The 25616-nt window shown below is 38.0% G+C and overlaps 1 protein-coding gene across 3 annotated transcripts in view; it reads left to right on the top strand.

The window, feature by feature from the left end:
• The window catches only part of PDSS2 (decaprenyl diphosphate synthase subunit 2), a 232183-nt gene that overhangs the window by 98986 nt on the left and 107581 nt on the right, over window positions 1-25616 (top strand). The gene's annotated exons all lie outside the window — the stretch shown is intronic.

The following is a 25616-nucleotide window of genomic DNA, read 5'->3' as shown; positions in this document are numbered from 1 at the left end:
ATTTTGTTAAAGGTTTAAAAATGTATTTTTATTGTTCTTTTTTTAAAAAAAAGTTTATTTATTTATTTATTTATTTATTTATTTATTTATTTAAGCAATCTGTGCACCCAGTGTGTGGCTAGAACTCATGACCCCAAGATCAAGAGTCGCACCCTCTTCCTGACTAAGCCAGCCAGGCACCTCCCCCTTTTAATATATTTTTATTGTTCTTAACAAGTCTGATAGACTTAGTGGCTCCATGCATAACTGGTAAATTTCCCTGTACATTTGTTTTGAGAACTTTCATTTCTGTTCTGGCCATTTAAAGTTTTCTATTCATGACTACCCCTCCTTTGCCGTCATAGTATCATTGTTTCTCTATAGAGATTTAGTACGGGATTTGATTTTTAAACCTACTCAAAATGATACCTAACTATAAAATAATGTTGCAACTATCATTTTAGGAGAAGTAGTGTACTTCAGTGCTGTATTTATTATGCTTATTTTTATGGTGAAGAGGTTTTTACTAAGCTTACTGGAATAAGAAATTTTTTCTCCTACATATTTAGACTAAAAAACAAATGTGTGAGTATGAGTCATTTTTGCTTCCTATAATACAAACTTAAAATTTTCAGTTTTATTTTTTTTTAAATCACTGCATAAAATAATCACTGCATATTTTTTAGTAATAGCATATCAACAATAACTTTATTTAACTTAGTATTTATTGTACTTGACCATGTGTTAAAAGCCTCTCTGGAGCCCCTTCAGGTGGACTTTGCCCTGCGAAATTAAAACCACTCTAAAAACAGGGGTGACAAGGAAATTTTCCTCACAAAAGGAAGCATTTCTAGGAAGTTTGACTTATGGCTAACATATCTTATGGATTTGCTTTAAAAATCAATCCATACCTTAGTTTTTTTTGTTCCTAGTTGTTTTATCCATACATTTCTTCTTATATGGTATTTAGAAATGACTACTGTTTACCAGCTGTGAAGTCTAATGACCCTTCCTCATTTACAAGCAAGCAGAGTTATTACTGTCATGGCTACAAATGACCCCTCCTCCAGTCAGGGTAATTTTGCAGACCTTTTACCATTTATCCATGCAAGTATCTTCACCAAAAAGGATACCTTAGGATCATTTTCAGTCCCTACTCACTGTGAAATAATTTATTTTTGTTTAGTATTTTGTAGGTTACTGACCGTTTTTATTATAGTTATCTCATTTGATCCTTACAAAAATGCTATAGGTAAGAGTTGTCGTTACACTTATTTTACTCTTGAGCAAACGAGTTTCAAAAATCTTGAGATTTTTTTCGAAGTGGCGCAACTGGCAAATGAGACAAGTTGAGGATCCAGCTACAGTTCTTTTCCTTCCAAATTTCATATTTTTTTTCTTGATTCCATTCTGCTTGTCTAGTCTGATTCAACGAACTTACTTCCCATACAGGTTAGACTATCCATTAAATTAGTATGCCAGAAAGGGTCTTCTTGTAAGCGTGTCTTTGAAAAACTTCTGAACGGAAAGTAAGTTGGCACATCTTTTATACCTTTACATCCTTCCCCCAACCTGTTTGAGTTACAGCTCAAAACTTTACCTTATGAGTTTTGTAAAGAGCCCTTGCTTGAGTTTAGTTGAATTAACTGAGAAAACACATAAAGATCTGTAACAAATACCAATAACCTTGTTAATCCCTGGAAAGCAAATGGATCCCATAGCACCTTGTATCCCATGTATCTCTGTTACCTTTAGGAGCTCTGTTGATTTTCAGTCTGTCGACTTTGACCCTATTTGATTGGTCAGGCTTCTGCTCTTGCAATTAGGTAACCATACATACCTCTAATGAACACCAGCTATATTTTATTATCTCACATTCTAAATTAAAAACAACCCTTGGAAAGTACTATTTGATGCATAGTAGGTGTTCAATAAATATTTGCATAAATGAATTATTCCCATTTTGCAGAAAAAGAAATTAATACTGAAATTAAGAATTGTCTGAAATCTTCTAGTTGGAAAGCGATAGAGTTGGGATTTAAATCCCGCTGTTACTCTTAAGTGTGCCCCCTTTCTACTATGCAGGTGCTGATATCCGTGTGCACAGTGTACTGTGATGTGATCTTGTGTTTTGAATTTCTTATCTAGCCACTTTGCATCGCCTTCTGATCCTTTATAGGAATATAACACATTTGACAGACGATTGTAACATGAACAATTGTAAAAGAACTTTACAAAAGAGTAGGTGGTACATTATGAATATAAAAACTTTATAAATAAAATAAATGGGTTTCATACCCAAGTGTATAGGATCCATAATTATGTTTAGCAAATAATCCTGGTGTGTTGTTCCAGGCTATTTTCTATAATCAAACTTAATCTAGTAAGTCGTTGGTGATGCTTGGGTGTTTTACACACTTGTTAATGTGAAAATGTAATTTGGCACAATACTATGAGAAACCATAATTTGTTTCTCTACCACTGAAGTCATTTGTTTGGCTCTTGCTTCCTTAATTGTTCAAGTGTAACTTTTGCTGGAGGCTTGTATCTATAATGCCACGGTGAATTATTTAACATTTGAGGGAAGTACTGACTTGGGAGCTTTTTAATTCACCTCCAAACTGCTGGGATTTACATTGTCTGTGTTTTTCTCTCATAAACTTGACTTTGAGGTCAGATAATGGGACCTGAGTAAATTACCTAAGGGACCAAAAGTGAGTTAGGTGACCAAATCTTTTGTTTGGCCTAAGGATATAACTGATGGATATAACCTGTGGATATGTTTAGGAAACTTACCATTTAGTGGCCAAGAGAGGCAGAAGCGAGGTTTAAATGTAATAACTACATTTTGAAAAACAGGTAAGAGAGCTTCATTTATAAAATTGCACTATAAACATTTACTGTAGCCTTTTGCCAACAAGGCTGTGGACTTTAGTTTTATTCCACCAATCCTGACTTTTAAAAAATTGGTTGCAGGGGCGCCTGGGTGGCACAGCGGTTAAGTGTCTGCCTTCGGCTCAGGGCGTGATCCTGGCGTTATGGGATCGAGCCCCACATCAGGCTTCTCTGCTATGAGCCTGCTTCTTCCTCTCCCACTCCCCCTGCTTGTGTTCCCTCTCTCGCTGGCTGTCTCTATCTCTGTCGAATAAATAAATAAAATCTTTTAAAAAAATAAATTAAAAAATAAATAAATAAATAAAAAATTGGTTGCAAAAGTGATCAATCAAAAAAGTATTACTATAATGTTGTATGTTGGCAGATGGTGACTATACTTATGGTGGTGAGCACTCAGTAACGTATGGAGCTGTCACATCACTGTTGCACACCTGAAACTAATATAACATATGTCAACTATACTTCGATAATAAAAAATTAATATTTAAAAGTATTACTAAATTGCAGGGTATCCCTAGCCACTCCTGAGAAGATAAATTTATAACTTTCTATTATCTTAATGATAGAATATTTTTATTTTATGTGAAAAAAATCATTACAATTTATAAAAATAATGATATTACAAAGTGTAGACTTCTCTAATGTAACATAATTATTAAGTTTAAAGAAATTTAGGTGAATTTTCAGCTTTCTCGGTTGTTTTAGCAAAAATTGATTCAATTATTTTTTTTGTCTAACTGTTATAAACAGACCACATGTTTTCATTCTACCTTCATTGCCTGCAATTTCCCAACACATTTTCTTAACTGTGGTAGAAGAGATTGAAACAAGTTTGCCAAACACATTTTCTTTTCCCCCTGCCTACTCAGCTAGACTACCCTGCCCAGCTCTGTACGTATTTACAGCACACCAGTGCCTTGGACAGAGTATTCTTTTAAATCTTTGCATGGCTAGAACATAAATGTAGTAGACCAAAATAAACATTAGAATCATACATTTTACAGTGTGTGACTTTTAGAGTAGTTTAACATGGACTGTATCTCACAGTGACTGTACCTTATTATGTCCTTCTCAACTTCTAATTCAGGACGTGAGCTGTAAAGCAGACTCTAACGTACTCTTCACAGAACATGAAAAAGTCTCAAATTTTTAAGTGAGTTATTGTGTAAAATAAGATGTAAAGTGACATTTCAAAGAAGAAAAGTATTAGTGGAATATCATTAAAAAACACAAAAAATAACACACATAGTGCTGCAGAATAGCTACTAAATTTTTTGTTTATTTTATCTTATTTTTAAAGTTCTATTTATTTGAGAGAGAAAGATCAGGGGGAGGGGAAGAGGGAGAGGGAGAGAGAGAATCCTCAAGCAGACTCCCTGCTGAGCACAGAGCCCTGTGTGGACCCTCAGCCAGGACTCTGAGATCATGACCTCAGTCGAAATCATTAGAGCCAGCTGCCTAACTGACTGAGCCACCCAGGCACCCCTAATTTTTGTTAAATCCCATCAGAAGTTTATTTTGTTTTCCCTTCATATTTTGACCTGTTCCTTCTTTCACTGTGTTTTATTTACTCACCTCTGATTTCCGCAGCTTCCATTCTGGCATCTATATGGCTTAAAGTTTTACTGGTAGGTTTTTAGACTCTTCTGAGTTTATGTTGTCCTCAATTCCATTTCCAGAGGGAGGAGAATGAGCTGTGCTGGGGAACCGGTGTAGTGACAGTATTCCTTCTGGGTGATAGGTGAGCTGATGAATAAGAATAAAATTATGGACTGATCATTTTCTGTATTTATTTGTAATACTGATAACAGAAGACTGTGTATTTTGTGTGCTATGAAACATAGTTCAGATAGTCTGTTTTCTCCATGTTATCCCAGCATTCGGCATATTCCTAACACATTGATGGCAGTCAATGACTAATGATCATAGCCGATTAATAATAATTTTAAATTATTATTTTTAAAATTTTTATTATTATTATTTCTTCAAGCAAGGAAGACCTTCCTAAAAGGTTCCAAAACTCTGAAACTATAAACAAAAAACACATTTGACTGCAAGACAGATAATTCTTCAGTGGGGAAAAATTACCATAAATTCAAAAGAAAATGCCAGAGTTACAAAAATATTTGCAACATGCAAGCCAAAGGGCCAATTTTTAATAAACAAGTCAGTTGAAGATCTTATAAATCCAGAAGAAGGTAATATAACACAAACATGGATTAAAGAAATGAACAGGCTGTTCAGTGAAGAAGAATCATAGATGGTTAGTAAATAACAGGGGAAAAAGGTTGAAATTGATCATAATGGACAAATTAAAACAAAATCAGTTTTCCCTTGTTAGTTTGGCAAAGATTAAAAAGTTTGCTACCCAGTGTTTGTGAGTGTGTAAGGAAGTAAGCACGTGAATGCTTTGTTAGTAGGGACATTAATTGATATAGTTACTTAGAAAATAATTTGGTAACTAGCAGTTATAAACAGACCACATATTTTCATTCTACCTTTGTTGCCTGAAATTTCCCAACACCTCTTATTTAACTGATAAAAGAGATTGGAACAAGTTTGCCAAGCACATTTTCTTTTCTTCCTGACTATTCAGCTAGACTACATTGCCCAGCTTGGGGTAGCTATAGCATTTTTAGCCATAAATTTTATTTTAATCCATCTACCCTTTGATTGAGCAAAACTGCTGATGCGTTAACATAAATGCTCAAAGATGTATGTATAAGAATGCTTTTTGTAGCAGAGTTTGCAAGAATAACAGCAACCCCCCAAAAAGGAAAAAAAGCATCCACCAGTAGAGCCCATGTTGTTTCTGATGCAGGGGAGTATCAAATGAATTCTTAAAAGGATTAAGGAGGTCTTTTTGTCTGATCTGGAAAGATCTCAAAGAATCAAAAAAAGCAAGATGCAGAAACATATTATAGTTTGATCCCATTGGGGCTTGAGTGGGTGGACAGTGGACTTTTCTATGCATGGAAAATGCTTTAAAAGAGACACAAAGAGTTAATTGTGGTCACTTCTGGGGAGGGGAAACTGGTGGGGGGAAATGGGATGAGAGACTTCATTCATTTTATGTCCTCTTTGGTGGTCTGAATTTTTTTTAACTGTATATATGTTTTACTTACGCACTTCATAAAAACCGGTAAAAGCTTGGTAGTTAGCTTAGTCCTGCTATTAGAATGAGGACCTTAGAGTCCTTGGGCTGACCTGAACTTTTATCTTTTGCCCTTTTTGGCAAGATCAAGTAGTCTATGAAAATGCATAAAGTATAGTTGTTGTTGCTGTTGTTTTTATAAAGAAAGCAGGAGTGAAGCAAAATGATTTACTTTCTTAGGTTTACCATCCGTGTTAAAATAGACACCATCGGGGTGCCTGGGTGGCTCACTTGGTTAAGCATCCAACTCTTGATTTTGGCTCAAGTCATGATTTCACCATCATGGGATTGAGCCCCACGTTGGGCTTTGCACTCAGTGGGGAGTCTGCTTCAGATTCTCTCTCCCTCTTCCTTCTGCTCACTCTCTCTCTCTCAAATAAATAAATAAAATCTTAAAATGAACACCATCAATTTCTTGGTAACTATGCTAATTCTTTTTTTAACTCAGTGTATTATTCAGTTCATTAAGGTTAAATTAATGATTATATCCTAAGGTCATTGTTGGGCTTTAAGAATAATCACCAAAAAAAAGCATTATAAACATAACTATAAGTTAAATCCAGAAAACATCGTAATAAAATGACTCATGTTAACAGTGCTTTCTCCTCTAAGAGAAAGCTTGTCAGGCTTGGGATTCTGTCACAGAAGAAGTGGTGGTAGAATATTTGAAGGCCTAAATGAAATCTTAATTTAAGGAGAAAGGTGGAAAATTTTAAAAATGGTAAAAGAAGTGAGTTCTGTTGTTGTTTATAAATCTTTCCATTTAGGGGATTAGTCTTGGTCTCAGCTGCAGATACTGTAGTTCATAATTTATCGTTTTAATGTGGTATGAATTTCTGATGACTTCTAGTCATGGTAGCAGTAGACCATCAATCTTCACCTTCATACCACACATTAGAATTTGTCTAGTACTTAAAAGTGCCGAACAAAATTAAGAAACCATATTTACCTTGAAGATTGACCAAATCAAAGAATGATCAAATGAGGCTTGGGACACCTGGGTAGCTCAGTTGGTTAAGAATCCAACCTGTGATCTCAGCTCAGGTCATGATCTCAAGGTCCTGAGATCGAGCTTCACCTCCAGCTCCTCTCCGGAGGAGTCTGCTTGAGATTCTCTCCCTCTGGCCCTTCCTTCACTCATGCTCGCTCTCTCTCTCTCTCTCTCTCAAATAAATAAATCTCTAAAAAAGAAATGAGGCTTAAGTAGGAACATGTTAATTATACTTATTTAGGGCTCAATTACATTAATGTGAAATAATATTGAAATATGTAGCATTAAAGTATAGTTGTTTTTTTTTTTAAGATGACATATGTAAATGCTAGAAAAGAGTGGAAGAACGTCACCCTCCTGATGATGACAGTGGTTGGAAGAAGCAGGGAGGGGGAGGCTTGGGAAGAGCTATAAGGAAATCATCAAAGGGGACTTTATTTGCAACATTTAACTTTTTTATAAAGAGAATCTATTCATATTATTTTGTATGATGAAAATTAACTTGAAACTTAAAAGAATGTTATATTTCATACTTATAAAGCAATAAAAACCTATTTTAAAATGTATCTTTTTTTTTTTTTTTTTTAAAGATTTTATTTATTTGTGTGACAGAGAGACAGCCAGCGAGAGAGGGAACACAAGCAGGGGGAGTGGGAGAGGAAGAAGCAGGCTCATAACGGAGGAGCCTGATGTGGGACTTGATCCCAGAACGCTGGGATCACGCCCTAAGCTGAAGGCAGACGCTTAACCGCTGTGCCACCCAGGCGCCCCTAAAATGTATCTTTTTGTACAAGAATCTTGAAAATGAGGAGTGCTTATTGACAGTGATTTAAAATGATTATGCCGAATAATTGAATTTAGAGTACGCTTTTGAAGATAATTTCCTAAAGATATCTCAGCTCCCTTTCAGAGAGGTTTCAAGAGATGAAAGCATGTGCACTTTGAGTGCATATTCCTATTGGTGGTATTCTACTTACAACAATAAAAATAAACTCCAGATACAAATCTAGCAATATTACTAATTCATTACAACCAGTACTTATTTTCTTCATTAACTTTTTATTGTTATTTTCAACTTACACAGCATGCACAAATGCAGCAATTATATGTTGAACAAGAAAGGGGAAGGCTCTTTATGTTCAGCGTACTGTACATCACAAGTCATTACTTCACCAGAGCTGTTGGAAAAACACAAAATAAGAACAGCCTCTTACAAAACAAGTATAATTAACCACAAAAAGTAGGTGGGCTCAGCTACTAATCTACTCAGCTGAGAGTTCGTTTATTGTATATAAATATCTTGCTATAGATTAGCCTGCCTGACTACATCACAGCAAAAAACACACTGCATAAATTGTTTTGGTATTGGTACCAAAGAAGGGCTGTGTTGACTAGCAAGAAGCCATAGTCAAAGGCAATGTCCAGTGTCTAATTCTGCATTTTATTTATTTATTTGAGAGAGACACAGAGAGAGTACAACTGGGGCGGGAGGAGGGGATGCAGAGGGAGAGTTCTGGAAAAGCAGACTCCCTACTGAGCAGGGAGATCCACTTGGGGCTCAATCTCTGGACCCTGAGATCATGCCCAGGGCCAAAGGCAGACACTTAGCCGATTGAGCCACCCAGGCTCCCCTAATTCTGCATTTCAAATAGGGCTTAATTCTTGACATTCGTTGTAACAAAATGTTATGTTTATACGTAGAAGACTTGCAGTCACTTAAAATGCTTAGTGGCAGAGTTTGCTTAATAGCTTCATTCTTCCTGTTGATCCTTTGAACCCAGATTCAAGGCACCCCCACCAGTGGACAGTGTGGTGTAACAGAGACATGGGTATAAGGGCTAGAGATCTGGGTTCTTGTCTCAAATGTATAGCTGACTGGTTATTTGACCTAAGCCAGTCCCTTAATCGCTCTGTGTCATTACTTATCTATAAGATGGGGATAATAATGGGCTTCAGGTCAAGGAGCTCAACTAACAGGACACATACACAGCTAGGTTCAGAGTAGCGTGTGATACGATATGACACATCCTGACTACCTCCTGTCTGCAAGGCACAGGGCTAAGCATGCAAATATTAATAAGAAATAGTCTCTGGCCTTTAGTGACAAGGTGAGAAAAGAATTTATGTATCTAGTAGCCATCTGACACTATTGATGCAATTTCATTTCTATAACTCTGTTTCTGCAACTTAACTTTAAGCTATAACCATATTCACTATTGGGTCCATAATCCTTCCATATTTAATAAAATTAAATTTGTTTAATAAAGACAGATAATCCTTAACACCTCTCGGGTGAGATGCTACTAGAGAACTGGCATCTACAGTGCCCGAGAAACTCCCTTCTCCACTATGCTCTTGGATTTTTCTCACTCTTGGATTGTGTAGCTGGCTGATGGTGATAATAGAGGAAAAGAGAGCAGATCCTTAGGTTGGTTATCTCTAATCCTGGCATCCTTCCTCCCTGTCGTTACTGGTATCTTGGGTCTTCATTTTCTTCTGTTAAGATTCCCCAATTCCCTCCTCCTTTTCTCAAGTTTTTAAGTTTGTAAGTGGACTAAAATATCCTTAATTCTTCACTGATGTCCCATTCCCTGCAGGATTAAACACGAATTTCTTACAGCAATTCCTAGCAGCCCTAGAATAGAAGTGGAGAAGGTAAAAGCATGATCAGTGTTTTTCTTTGCCCACCAAGAAAAGGATATATGCAGAGGAATGCTTGACCTAATAAATTATTTAGGTGTGGGGCACCTGGCTGGCTCAGTTGGAGGAATATGCGACTCTTGATCTTGGGGTCATGAGTTCAAGCCCCATGGGGATAGCAATTACTCAATAAATAAATAAACTTAAAAAAAATTATTTAGGTTTGATGAAGAAGAAAGTGAGGCTGAGGGAGTCCAAAATTAGGGAGAAAATAGTGATCAAGGTCTGGAGGTCTTGATGATTCATATTCTGGGTTGGAGTAGTAATGAGGGAGCTCAGACGTTAGGAGGTTGAAGATAGAAAGTAGGAGGTTCACAATGAACATTTTAGAAGTAGAACAGTTCTGAATGGTAAGTTCCAGTCGTGCCTGAGGGTGAGGTTGATGGAAAATAGTAGAGATTGAGTTGAGTAGATTGAGAAACTGCGGGCGAGCAGTTCATGTGATTGAAGTCAGCCAGGAGAACAACAGAACTGAACGAGATGCCAAGGACTCCGATGAAAACAGAGTAACAGAGGAGAGGAGTGGCAGCGGAAAGTAATGTAGAGGATCTGTGGTTTTCTCAGGATGGTGAAGAAATAATGAGTACACTGGTCCCAACTCTCAACTCCTCAGCCTGTGGCTTATAGGTGGTTAAATGTATCCACTCAAAAAGATACAGGGCTTTTACAGGAAAAGCCATGGCTCTGTTAAAGCCAGAACCTAGAAGGAATGTTCTGTGAGTTTTTAGAACACTTAACACACTGTTTTGTGATGACTAATTTATGTATATGTTTTCCCCCTGGACAGTACCTTTTAGAGGAAAGGGCCTGTGTTTTCGTCATCTTCCAACTCAGCATATCTCCCACTACTGAGCCTTCTGTTATATTTTGTGTCTTTGAGACACTTCTTGTGTGTCTTGCAATAACTTATGAACCTATCTTATCCCTCTACTAGATTTGTTCATTCACTCATTAACTAATTCATTCATTTATTCAACGACTATTTGTTGAGCACCTGCTGTGTGCAAGGCTGAGTGTGATAAATACAGAAAAATAGTAATTATTACTGTAGCTAACACCTATTATGTTTTTTATATGTCTGGTACCAGTTCCATGTGCTTTATATATTAATTGAATCCTTATGACATTAGTTAAGAAAATTGCTTTTCTTGGGAAACAGGCTTATAGAAATTTAGTAATTTGATCAAGTTTATAGTGTAAGTGAATGGCGGAAGAGGGATTGAAAACCCATTCGACCATAGAATCCATGTTCTTTCCATTACTGAATGTGGCTTCTGGAATAGGGTGCCCTAAATATACTTTCTTACTCATCTTGACATCCTCAGCACTAAACACAGATTTTTATGTTCTATGTTTGGTGGTGCTGAATTGTGTAGTTAGATAGAAACGAGGTTTTCTTTAGCCACCAAAGCCCTAGCACTATGGTAGGCACTCAAGTGCTCCATGAATTAGTGTTGATTTATTGAGACAAAATTTCTTTTTGTTTTGAGGTTGAATGTGGATCATGATAGGGCTCTCTACAATTTAAAAATAAAAATGTTTACATTTGCAAACCGTATCTCTTTAACTGTGCATTTCCTTTCACAAATTTATTCTTTATCTATTGGGAAAAACAGATAACTGTTATGTTTTTCTTGATACACGAACCACTTTCTAAAATAATCTTGTGCCCTAAGAAGATGTTCTGTCTAATGAGCTTTTCCTATAGACCAGGAAAAAACTGTATTTCATTGGTCATTAATCCTGAAATACTCTGTGCTACAAATTTTGGTATTGAAAACCACTATATTCACACTCATTGGAGGCACTGTTTCAAGGAAATACTTGGATAATTATGCACCTACAAGATTTGCTGCTGTCCATGGGTAATTTACATCCTGCAGAAATATAGAGCTTCTATTACTCTACTGTAATTACTTACATATTCATGGCAAATAATGATGTAACGGATTTTTAGAGGCTGTGCATAAGAGAACCAACAAACTGAGACGCAAAACAAGTTTCCACCCCTTCTCTCCAAAGCTATAGTTAATCACTTGAACACTATCCAATATAGCAGAAAGCTGGCAGACTTTTCTTTGCAGCAGGCTATGTAAAAATGTTTATAATTTACAGCTTATTATGCCATGCAAACGACTGTGTTCTCAGTGAAGGAGAGTGAGAAAATACGGCTGCGAAATTACTGAACTCCCCTTTGTTAGTTGTTTACTGGCAACAGTGGAAGGATTCTTTGCACTTAAAAATGCATTTCTGTATTTAATTTTATATCATTCAGTGCAGGATTTTTTTTTAAATGGGAATTTACTTTTTATCTCTCTTTGTAGATAGGCCAGAGCAGTTTTAATTTAACAAAAACAATAAGCTGAAAAATCAGAATTGTCAGGGAATTTTGGTAGAATAGTAGTAAATTATTAGTTCAATTTGTGGTTTAAATTGTGCAAAACCCATTCTTTTTGACACACCTGCAGTGTTTCATAGTCAGCTTGTTCTTTTCAAACGTACCTGATGCAAAGTCTGTTTGGCTGGAAGTTCACCCTCTTCAGCAATAGTTAGAGGGGTGGGCAAGGTAACCTGGACCTCTTTGTGATCCATTCAACATATCTACCCATTTTAGGTCTTTCCTTAGCATTTTCTCATTTTCTGATTCCCCCCTCTTAGATTCATAAAGCCCCTAAAGTCAGGTACCACGTGGTCTTTTATGGTTTACATTCTCTCTGTGTCTGGTATGCTATTGCAAACTTATCCTCCATAAATATGCCTGAGACCATGACCTTCATTTTGGTAGGAAGGTAACTCCTCTGTGAAGGACTAGCTAAGACTTGCTTACAGATGCTACCTACACCTTATAGGGGGGCCTTTAGTGAAGGAAGTTCCTAAGAGAGGCAAGTGAAAACACAAAAACTGTTATTTAAAAGTCCACAGTCTTTTTCCTTCTAATTCTTCAACTCTAAATGGGTGTAGGCTTTCTATTTAGTTTACACTTCCCTGGAGATAAAAAGAGAAGAAAAATTTATATTTAAATATTTAAAATTTTCAGAACAGCATGTTTAATTTTGCTGTTCTGTTTGTTTTAGAATCACTTTAGAAGCTGGGGATTTTCTAGTTCTTATTAATCGCATACTCTTTTTCCCCCCCATAACACTAATAATCAGATATTGAGTATATTTAAATGGGAATTTTTATATATCTGCAACTCCTTTGTTTTTGAGAAAAAATGGATTATTATCTCAGAGAAAATAGGATTGTTATGCCAATATCAAGGCATTATCATTTTTATTGTCATGGTCCTCTTCAAGGAACTTTTTAGTATAACAACTTATATTTTACAACCACACAGAAGAATTTGTTTTCTTTCTTTCTTTTTTTTTTTTAAAGATTTTATTTATTTATTCGACAGAGATAGAGACAGCCAGCGAGAGAGGGAACACAAGCAGGGGGAGTGGGAGAGGAAGAAGCAGGCTCCTAGCGGAGGAGCCTGATGTGGGGCTCGATCCCAGAATGCCGGGATCACGCCCTGAGCCGAAGGCAGACGCTTAACCGCTGTGCCACCCAGGCGCCCCAGAAGAATTTGTTTTCTACTTCAAACTTTTTTTTTCTTTTTTAAGTTGAACATTACAACAGCCTTCAAGTCATCTGTGATTGTAGCAAAATTGCAAAAAATTGAGCATAATGATTTATTCTGTTTTAGCTTCTTTTTTGGGGGGGTAGACAGAGACCTGAAATGTGCTGGAGGCCAGCCCTGTGGGTGGGATGATGGGGTGCCTAACACTACTCTCCACTGACCTCTTCTGGCCTCCTGTTAAATGTGTTGTTGGAGTGGACGGCAGCTCTCTCTTAGAATGCCTTGGTGAGAGAAAGAGGATGGCCAAGGAAAAGTGGAGGGAAATCAGCCAGTGTAGGTAGACTTTGTGATGATAGCCTCCCAACCTCTTTCCTATCCTTTTGCTATTCTCCCATCGTCCTGTAAAAAAGAGTCTGCTTACCAAACACACTTCACAGGTAAAATAATAATTACTCAGTTTTTCATTTTATAGATACACTTGTAACTGACAATCTGAACATCTGATGACCGTGAGATAACCACTACTGTCACATCTTATCAATGCGTACAAAGCTAAGAAAAATTGAAATGTTTATTAACAGATATGCGTTAATCCAGAGGTGAATGAAGTCTCCTTAGACATTTTGGAAAGGGGAAAATAACACTTCTGTGAAGAATTCTTTACCTGCTATGAAGAATCCTTAAAGATCTAGGGTGCCTGGGTGGCTCAGTCGGTTGAGCATCTGCCTTTGGCTCAGGTCATTGTCTTGGGGTCCTGGAACTGAGCCCCCTGCCCGGCTCTGCACCCAGTGTGGAGTGTGCTTTGGATTCTCTGTCTTCTCTCTCTGTGCCCCTCCCCCACCTTCTAAAATAAATAAATATTAAAAAAAAAAAAAAGATCTAGGAACTCCAGATAGGGAGCCACTGACCTAGATAGCCTCATCAAACGATATGTGCTCAAATAGTTTTGTTTCTAGAAATGATGACCAGTACTAATTTAGTGCTATTTTCAAACAATAAAAGCTGACCCCCTCTGTTATTATTATAAATGATGTTTATTGTATCAGAAACTTTTCTTTCTATACATAGAATAAGGAGGTAGAGATGTAACCCAAAGTCCTGGTGGTTTCTAACACAGAGCTCCCCTTCTTTCCTGAAACTGGGAGGTCAGGCAAGGTTTTAATCTGTGTACTGTCTTTGGAGAATGCATGGTCATCAAACCTAATACTCAAACATCTTTATATTTAATATGAAATAGGTCCATCACATGGAGCACCTGAGTGGCTCAGTCAGTTAAGTATCTGCCTTCGGCTCAGGTCATGATCCCAGGGTCCTAGGACCAAGCCCCGGATAGGGCTCCCTGCTCAGTGGGGAATCTGCTTCTCCCTCTCACTCTCCTGTTGTGCTCTCTCTCTCTCTCTCTTTCTCTCTCCCTCAAATAAATAAATCTTTGAAAAAAAATGCTTTTGTAGGTATCTGATTACATTGAACTGTACTGGGTACTGTACCAAAAGAATTAAATCAGTCTACTCTCTGTCCTCTAAAAGTTTATTATCTCTAACATGTACTTTGAAAATATATGTACAGTATGTCATAGGCACATATATTAGACATATAATACATTATAGTTCATATTTGTGTCAGTTTAGGGGGAAAAAGACAAGGATACTTCCCTCATTTGTGAAAGTAAAGATCAATTAGAATAGCCAATGAAAATCAGATTTTGGTCATGTCAAGTTATTCAGTCAGACTTACATGTTACATTTAATTAACATTAAATAGAAAATACATTTATCCACTCTGAAATTTGATTTACCATACATGGACCTGACCAGGGAATGTTTTCCTTAAGATACTATTTTTCAAAATTTAAAACATGGTTATCTGAACTGTTCTAGAACTTGTTTGCTGACCTTATTTCATAAAGTCCATCAATCCAACTTCAGGATGTTTTCTTCTAATCTGGACCAGTGTTTAAAAGAGATTCCTTAAAATAGTATATTCTGATGATCTGAGGTTAACAGTCCCACTTCAGCCCTTCACTCTCCACTTCACATTCCCAGCGTATTTCTCCCCTCCTGTTCCCTACTTGGTAGAATTATCCTTTAGATCTCACTTAGTGCTGCTTCCTTTGGAACTCCTTTCTTTATTCCATCAAGATTTGGGTGAGGGCCCCTTCCCCTGGGCTCCCTTGGAAGTCTGTGTTCACTTCTAAGGTAGCAGTTACTGCCCAGGATTAAAATCATTTGGTTTGCTCTCTAAACCCTTCACTGATCAGGCCATCAGTTTCTTGAGAACGGAGCTATGGTTTTATTCTTCTTCTTTTTTTTTTTTAATGAATTCTCAGAGCCTATCACAGGGTTTGACATGTGGCAGGCACTCCATAAATGTCCTTTAAAGTGAAGCAAGGGATCCTTGAATATTGACTACAATTGCAGGCTGTTAATAATAACATATGGAGAAACTATATTTGAAACATTACCCTTCTAATTGTAATGAATTTTAACATTTCATTAACAACCAGTCAGGACTTTAGAAATCTCTTCAAAAGATCTTTTTGCTATAACTGTTTACCCCAATCCCAATGCTGTTAATCGGTTATCTGATGATTTGACAAAATGTATTAAGTGGCTATTATTTAGCAATATCTATTTTAATTTTTGTAACTTAACTGCAAGATCTCCCCTCTTGACCAGACCTTTCTAGTTATAATAATTATAGGCAAAATCCCCAATTTATTAGATATCAATAAATGTGGGTTTGCCACAAAGATGAGAAACTCGGTTATCTTTTTAAGAAAATAAGTATTTATAGCAATAAGTGAATTTATAACCAAGTTGAGCACAAAAGCAGAGTAAAAAATGTTTAAAAATAAGTTGATGTAAATGAGGCATTTGAAAATATAGGTTGGTGCTTCATCATTAACTTTAATTTTGTGACTTTTGTCAGTTGATGTCACAACCTTAGTGTTATTTTTAAAATAGGTTTTTTTAGGGGTATTTAATTAAGTAATGTGGTGTTTGCTTATTTCAAACAGTCTGTCTTTGTTCCTGTCAAAGCCATGCTGGCAGGGCATTGCTTTTCTTTTCCCTTTTGTTAATATTCTGTGTTAGATAATGGTTTCGCAAATAATAGATTCCAAGGACCTTTGATCCACCATTACTGTAAAATAAAATACAACTTAATTTTTTTCTGGGCATAATGGTTTTAACCTTGTGTACTAATTTGACTGTGCTTGTGGGGGCAGATCCTTAAATGAGACGCAAATGAAGGAAAAATTGCTAATGCTGCCACTGTATATCTAATGAGCACTGTGTAATAAACCATAACCTCTTCGACATTTCTCTGGAAAGCAGCGTGATTATTTTGGATAGCTAGCCCTTTGTGGATGGCTCATTACCGTCTGGCATAATATGTATTGATAGAGACTGTAATTGTCAACTCCTATTTGACATGCCGCCTCTAATAAATATGGCTTGCATCACTGGAACCTACTAATGGTTATATGGGAAACTGTAATTAAAGAAAAAAATTATATATATTTTAGGTTTAAAAAATAGTATATATGTATATAAAATGTCTCTATAGAGGATTGTCTGCTCACCACCCTCCAACCCCCCACCTTTGCAGCTTCTTGTCTTAGAGTATTTGAAGCTTCCCCTGAGGATTGGTACTTTTTCATCAGTATAGGGCCAACATGTGACAAGACCCATGAGTATATGTGTGGGGGGAGTGGGAGGGAGACAGACAGACAGAGACAGAAGGAAGAGATTTTCCTCCACACTTAAGGAAAGCATTCCCATTGGCAAAGAAGTGACAATATGAAAAGTCCTTCTATGTATGTAAAAGTTTATACTTCTGGGTTCAACTCATGAAGTTAATACTTTATATATAGCCAGATAGTCTCATATTATTCACCTTTTCCATGATTTTCCTTTTTTTTTTTAAGATTTTATTTATTTATTTGACAGAGAGACAGCCAGCCAGCGAGAGAGGGAACACAAGCAGGGGGAGTGGGAGAGGAAGAAGCAGGCTCCCAGCGGAGGAGCCTGATGTGGGGCTCAACCCCAGACCGCCAGGTTCACGCCCTGAGCCGAAGGCAGACGCTTAACGACTGAGCCACCCAGGCGCCCCTTTTTCCATGATTTTCTTTAACTTTATTTTTTTCTAACTTCATTCTCATTTTGTTATTAGAAATTTATGTTCTTTGGTAGAAAAAAAAATACCTGAGAATCCAAATTAATATGAAATATGAATCACACGGATATTAAAGACCCACAGAATACCTTACATAATATTTAGGCTTGAAAAAATATAAATCAGAGATTAGAGTTTGACCTACCTCATGTTATGAAACAAATGTAGGCCTAGTCATTTTGTGTCTGAAAATGTACAATTGGAATTCTAGAGAAAAAAATATATTTTTTAAAGATTTTGTTTATTTAAGAGAGAGACAGAGAGAGCACGAGCAGGGGGGAGAGGCAGAGGGAGAAGCAGACTCCCTGCTGAGCAGGGAGCCCAATGCGGGGCTCAATCTCAGGACCCTAGGATCATGACCTCAGCCAAAGGCAGACGCTTAACCAACTGAGCCACCTAGGCACCCTGAGAATAATATTTTTGTTACACATTGTATAATTATACTCTAAACTTCTAGACAAGGTTCTCTTGCTTTGTATATGTAGCGTATGATTTTTATGAAATGGAATCTTCAGCATAGCACATGAAATCAGAACATGAACAAATGTTTATATTTCCTGGAGCAGGTCTAGAAAATTATATTAAAACATAGGCAACTCAGGTTTCTTCTCAGCAATGTGAAGTTTGATATCATAATTTTCCTTCTAAGGAAATAGAGTCCTATTTTTACCATTCTGGTGAAGAGAAGTAGGTGTTGGGAGAGCATGGCTGTATTCATCCATCCATGGTTTTAAATCATGGTCCTGTTGGTTTGTTTAGGCAAATTTCTTGACCTTTCTGAGCTCCCACGTGCTCATGTGTAAAAATAGGGACAATACCACCTGCCTACCACAGCTATTATAAGAGTCATTTGGAAGAACAGGGTCTCCTGGGTGGCTTAGTCAGTTGGGCATCTGACTCTTGATTTTGGCTCAGGTCATAATATCAGGGTCATGAGATTGAGCCCCCCTTTAGGCTCCGTGCTCAGTGGGGAGTCTGCTTGGGATTCTCTCTCTCCTTCCCCTCTTCTCTAAGATAAATAAATAAATCTTTAAAAGAATCATTTGAAAGAACATATGAAGCACTTAATGCAGTACTTTTGGCATCAAATAGGTATTCACTAGACATTATACTTCTTTTTTTGCCCTTTTATTCTTGCTTCTTCTGCCCCCCATAGATGACCACATTTCTAATCTGGTATATTCTCTACTTTCTCAAGGATGTCCTGTCCATGAAACACAGGGTTTTAATTTTGCTAGGTCGTAATTAATAGCTAACGCTTATTAGCATCCAAACCCTGTTCTAATTTTCTTACATGCATTAACTCACTGAATCCTGGTAGCACCCTTAGAGATTATCATCCTCATTTCACAGAAGGAAAAAACTGAAGCATATGGAGGTAAAGCTTCTTGCCCAAAGCAACACACTGATGGGGCCACGATTTGAATCCAGGCAGTCTAACTCTTAGCCACCAGCTGCACTGTCTCTGCAGTTCACCTCTTCTCATAGCACTAAGACAACGGGAAAGACCAGATACGGTTCTAGAGAGGCCTGATCTGCCTTCCTTTGTAGGGCTGAATTATACTTAAAAGGACAAAGCCAACATAGCAGCGAGGGGATGAATGGGTGTTTCTGGGGAGGTGTTTCTGCGCAGAGGAAGAAGCACCTGTGCTGTAGGATGCCAAGAGAAGGGGGAACTGAGTCATGACTAGTTTTGGACTAGACCTGCCAGCAAATACCAAATATTTCCTCAGCACGGAACACCAATTCTGCTCTTCATTTCACTAATTCTTTCCCATTCCTTAAGACACAGCTGAACCCTCATCTTCCCCAGGAAACCTTCCCTGACTCCCCAGGCTGAGCTAAGTTCCCCTTTTCTGGGCTCCCATAGCACACTGCACATAAGTCTATACAAACATAAGCAGTCTTAGCAGTAATAGCTGCCATGTACTAAGCACAGACCATGTGCCAGGCATCGCACGTGTTATCTCATTCGTGTCCCATGACGGTATTAAAGGGTCAGTAGTGATATCCCCTTTTTATAGATGAAGACAATAAAGCTCGGAGGTGTTAAATTATTTAGCCAAGATCACATGGCCAGTAAGTGGCAGCTCTGAGATTTAAACCAGGTCTTTCTTACTCCAAACATATTCTTAATAACTGCAGAATTTACCACACTTTGTTGACATTATCTGCTTTTGTCTTTCTCCTAATCTGATTATGAACCCTTCAGGGACTGCACTATGTCTTATTTATTCTTTACCCCAGATTCTGTCAAAATTGTGCTTGAGAGAAGAAAGAAACAGACTATTAAAACATGCTTATTTTTGCTAAATGTACTTGAATTTTAAATGTGTTTTTAATGAGCAGAGTTTAGTGTAATTTTACTTTGACTTAATAGATTATCAGACTGTACAAAACATATACAGATAGTGCTGGGTAGATCTTCTTGCTTTAGGGTTTAAATCAAATATTATATGAAGAAATGTTTGTAATTAATAACTTAATAAATCGCCAACAAAGAGTAATGCCATATAATAATTCAATATAAATAATATAATTAGAATAATTATAAGTTCTTTGTAAAAATACAAAGAAATTAAACTACTGGTGTCATCAGGGATTTCAGAATGACAGCCCCCTACCTTTAGCTCCCCGAGGAACAACCCAGCATCCTTCCCTTTCCCAGGGGCTGGCACTAAGGCTTCTGTCCCTCCTCTCAGGATTCCTGGCTCAGTCCTTGCCTGTGGAGAAGGGCTTATGGTAGGGCAAGAACTTTACAGTAGAAAGCAGTTCAATTATGAACTGTTTAAATTATTACCTAAACTTAAGGCCCAGGAAGGCTGAACTGTGGGGACATTTTTATCTTTTAACAGAGCTTGTTAAAAGGACAAGCCAGAGTGTCTCTGTATCACCTCCCCTGATGAAATCTTCACTGTATTCTTTTCTTTAGAATGAGAATGAGGACAAAGAGCTAAGTTAGCTTATTCATGTCTCTGCTCTCTTCAAACTGAGTTAATTCTCTCACACCACTCTGATTAATATGTAGGCCTCTGTTTTGGACCACAGCAGGCCACTTGTGTCCAGTATGAAAGTATGCTGGTGAAATTAGGTAGTATAATGACTTGACATTCTGATAATGAACTGGCAGTGAATATTTGACTTACGTACCTAAGACCCAACTGTTAACTCACATTTCTTCTTATAGGTAACCTAAGTTAAGCAAAATATAAATAGAAGTATGTTAATTTTCTTTCGAAATTTAACTTTCTTTCGAAAATGACTCTTTGGCAAATAATAGCAATTCAGTCATTTTGGTCTCCTTAATTTATCCAAGTCATTTGGGGGTGTGGCCAGAAGATGAAGGGTGTTCTGGACTTCTCTCCTTTCTTGTATTGTTCTCTTTTCTTTTCCTCCCGGCCCTTTCCGAGAGGAGACACCCACGCCTTTGTCCTAAACCTACGCTCCGCCCATATTCCTGTTTCTGTCTGCTGGCTGCAGCCTCTCTCCAACCATTCCAGGGCAGCTGTCGACTCTGTTCATTGTCTGGCAGGGGCAGTGAGCCCTGTTGGGACCAGCGCGGCAGCGAGCTGACTGGGGAGCCCCCCGCCCCAGCCTAGCACTACTGTGGCAGCCCCGCGGGGCACCAGTGAGGGCGAGCAGCTGCATCCTTGCCTTCGTTGAGCTCAGTATTCCTCTTCCACGTAAAGCTCAGCTCTCCTGTCACCTCTTCCTTGGAGCCTTCACATTTTCCCCCCTGAATATATCCCTAGGGTCTGAAACACAAAAATAATAACACATTAATAATTTTATTGACGTTAATGATAATCAGATAATCTAGGTTGACCGTTCACTGTTTTCATTTGTTCTGAATTTTAAGTTACAAATAATCAAAATATTTCGTTTGTAAAGCTTTTTTCCCATAAATTAACTCAGTGGTCATGAAATTTTTATATTAAGATGAACATATTTTAGCTTGTTGTAATAGAGCTATATGTAATCTGAATTGAGTGTTTATTAAACGACTTTTATTCCTTATTTCATTCTGCCGGTCTTTGACTTCCAAATTGGCTTGTCAACCATTTGGGTAGGCTGAGCAAGGAGCCCGATGTGGGGCTCAATCCCTGGACCTTGGCATCATGACCTGAGCCAAAGGCAAACGCTTAACTGACTGAGCCACCCAGGTGCCCCAAGTATCACAAAGATTTTTAATGGTGGAAGTTGGTGGCTCATACTCAGATATATTAGGTTTATCTTATTCCTTGAAGCCTTCCTAATTTTAAACTTACTTACAATAAATTCATTTGTAAAGAAAGGAGTCATCGATATTTTAAAAATAATTACTGTAGGCTTAGAATATACTTTAAGTGATTGGACTTGATTGGAAGAGCATCTAAGAATGCAGACAGGTGAAAGGAGCTGGTTTCCTTTAAAGAAACCATACTGTGGACATAAAAATGAACTAGACCAGTGCATAGAGAAGACAATAACGATAGCAGAAAGCCAAGATGACTAAATGTGGGAATGTATAACAGTATGAATGGCAATATAAAACCCACAAGAAGTGGAAAAAGATCAGCTTACTGGGAAAATTAGAGGGACATTGCACAGTTCGGTGGGGTAAGCACCACAGTGGAGGCAGCCACACTCTCAACTGCCTGTTTCCAAAAACGGTCTTAGGCAGTAGCCGTGTCTGTCTATGAGTTGGATTATATTAGATGAGCTTCATGTTCTCTGTTTAATTCTTTAAATCCAGACTTTTTAAGATGTGTAGTATTTCAGTTGAAAGCTAGAATAAAATGTTTGCTGAGCAGAGTGTGTAGTTTTATCCCTTTATAAAGTTAATGTATTTTTTGAGGTGAGCAGGGGACATTTTCAGATGTCTCTGTTTCTGTTTATTATTTTCTGTCCCTGCCAGCCTTTCACCTCCTTGAGAGCAGGATTCTGACGTGTTTATGGTAGGAAGGTGGCACCAAACACCGTGCCTGGCACATCCCAGGAGCTCACGACATACAGGATTGGCAGAACCTTGTGCACATTTGACCATCCCTCTAGAGTGCGTTTTATCAGTTATTTTTTAAATGTATGCTCTTTAAATCTGTGCCTATTTTGTGCATCTTTTAATAAGCCATATTACTTACCTCTCCCAGAAGTAGAGATGAGCAGCGTGGACTCGGAAGGCCAGCATGTGAAGCCGTGGTTAGACACAGGAGAAGGGAGAGATAGCTGTGGGAAGGAGAAGGCGCAGTGGTTGGGCCAGGTTCAAGTGTAGAAAGGTGGTGGGTCTGTTTCCTGAGTCCTTGTCTCCCCACAGCACTTGCTCATCAACTGCCTGCAGCATCTGCTGCCCTCTTGTTCTTATCTTGCTTCTCCGCATCAGAACCTTTGGGAATAATCATGAACCATTTATACTTTAGGGTGAATTAAATTTATCTAAACAGTTCTGTTATCAGAAAGCTCTGGTTTTAAATTCTGGCTTTATTGCCTGTGAGCTGCGAGCCTTACCAGTTACTTCATCTCCCCCCACGCCTTAGTCTTGGTTTCCTCTCATTTGCAAAGGGGATCAACAACACTGAGATTACTTGAAATATGTAGCAAGTGGTTTGGTGTTTTGTTTTTGAGAAGATAAGGTATCAATATGAAAAAAAGTATTTTCTTTGCTCATAAAATAAATATATTGACTGTAGAGGAAGAAGCACTGGGTAGGAATTAGGGCATCTGGATTTGAGTTCTTGTCTCCACAACCTAGGTGGACCAATCTGTGGAACCTTACGTAATTCGGTAGACCTTTCTGATCTGGTTCTTCAACTGTAACATAGATGTGTCAGTCTAGATCAGTAGAAGATTTATGGAAGAGTTTCAAGGGCTGGTCATGGGTAGGGTGGGGGTTAGAGGTGAGGGAAGGGACTAGAGGGACTGGAAAGGATTGCCCATCACTAAGGGAGGCATCCAGAAGTCCAGGGGACTGTGGTCTGTGCCAAGCCCAGGACGCCCTCGTGAAAATGTCTACGCTGGTATAATGGGTGACTCTCTGCCACCATACGTTATTGTCTTGTTGCTCTGTAGGCAGTTCACTCCTGACCTATACCAACCAGGTAGATGTAAAGTTTCCGCTAAAGATTTATTTAAATAGAAAGGTGAGTTGATTTAAAAGCAGTAATAGTTAATATTTATGGAGCACTTACTATGTAAAGTTATCATTCTAAGAGCAGTATATACAGTCCTTTAAGCCCAGGACACGGACACGTGTGCTGTTGTCATTTCCATTTCACAGAAGAAAGCACTGGTCACCGAGAGTGGTCAAGCACATTAAGATCACACTGCTACTAAGTGGCAGAGCTGGGATGTGGATCTAGGCGGGATGGCTCCAGAATCTGCATTCAGTAGCTCTTTGCTCTTTGGGGGCTCTAAACAAAATCCTAAAAGAGGATTGAAAGATAAGATTTAAAGAAAAAACTTAAGTACATAAGAATACACGAGGTATATGCAGAAATGACAGAAGTGACGCACAACTAACCGAAGTTCAGAAGTGTTTCGGGTCATTGCCTTTAGCAACTCCCTGATAACCCTGAATCTTGGCTTCCCCAGAGAAAGAATCCGAGTGCCCTTGATTGGGCCGGGTGCTCAGCGCCGGGTCACTCAGCCAGGGCAGGAGAAACTGAGGGCCACGTAGAACAGACATGACAGCTACGACCCACCATATGATCTTGGGGCGGGATGGAGAGGCAGCGTTTCCTGAGAAAATGGAGTCATTATCAGGGCAGTCACCCCGGAGGTACCCACCACAATAATCAGTTGGCTAAGTCTGGGCTGACTTCAGGACATCAATTAAAATTGTTTTTCTTCACCAAATCCCTGACCTGAAGCTTATATCCTTGTCATTTCAGAGACTCATGGAGAAATGATAGATTGCCACAAACCAGATCATTTATCTTCTTGTTTTAAAAATAGAATAGCCCAGGGGCGCCTGGGTGCCTCAGTGGTTAAGCGTAGGACTGTTAGTTTCGCCTCAGGTCATGATCCCATGTGTTGTGAGATTGAGCCCTGCCTTGGGCTCCATGCTCAGTGGGGAGTCTGCTTGACATTCTCTTTCCCTCTCTTTCTTTAAAAAATAAATAAACAAATCTTTAAAAAATAAAAATAGAATAGCCCATTTAGAAATATATAACACAATTTTAAGTGATATACCCTTTGATCCTGTAATTTCACTTCTAGTGGTATATCCTACAAAAATACTCCCACATAGGCACATAAATACATGTATGAGGATGTTCACTACAGCATTGTTTATAATAATAGGAAATAGGAAATTACCTAAATATTTATTAATGGGGTCTGGAGAACATTATGGTATATCTATACTATAAATACCCATCATTAAAAAGACTTAGGCGGTCAAAAAAAAAGATTTAGGTGGTTCTGTACTTAGTGACAAAATTCTTCCAACTATTTGAAGTGAATAAAAGCAAGTTAACAGTGCAGTATGTATAATATGAACTCATTTTTATTGGAAAATGCATAGTATTTGCTCTGTTTGTAAATGCATTTGCTGTATGTCTATAAACATATGTTTTTATAGCAAAAGTCTGAAAGAAAATATGCTAAGTTATAAGAAAGACAACTTCTAAGGAAGGAAGTACGATTGGAGGGGTGGTGAACCTGGTGGAACCCCACAGAAATACAATTTTAAATTTGCTAGTAGCCACACCAAAAATATAAAAGGAAATGAGTGAAATTAATATTAATAATATATTTTATTTAGGGGCGCCTGGGTGGCACAGAGGTTAAGCGTCTGCCTTCGGCTCAGGGCGTGATCCCGGCGCTGCGGGATCAAGCCCCACATCAGGCTCCTCTGCTATGAGCCTGCTTCTCCCTCTCCCACTCCCCCTGCTGTGTTCCTCTCTCGCTGGCTGTCTCTATCTCTGTTGAATAAATAAATACAATATTTAAAAAATAATAATAATATATTTTATTTAAACTAATATATCTAAAATATTATCATTTCAACATGTCATCAATGTAAAGCACTTATTACTGGGATTTTTTTTTTTAATTTTTGATACGAAGCCTTTAATGGTTTTAGAAATCTCAGTTTGGACCAGCAATGTATCAAGTGCTTAATAGCTACATGTGGTTAGTGTCTACCATATTGAACAACTTAGCTCGACAGACTGTTACAT

This window comes from Ursus maritimus, unplaced genomic scaffold, assembly GCF_017311325.1.
Source record: "Ursus maritimus isolate PB19 unplaced genomic scaffold, ASM1731132v1 scaffold_13, whole genome shotgun sequence".
NCBI classification, from domain to species: domain Eukaryota; kingdom Metazoa; phylum Chordata; class Mammalia; order Carnivora; family Ursidae; genus Ursus; species Ursus maritimus.
Note: the sequence above shows the minus strand (reverse complement) of the source record. Positions and strands in the feature narration are given on the sequence as shown.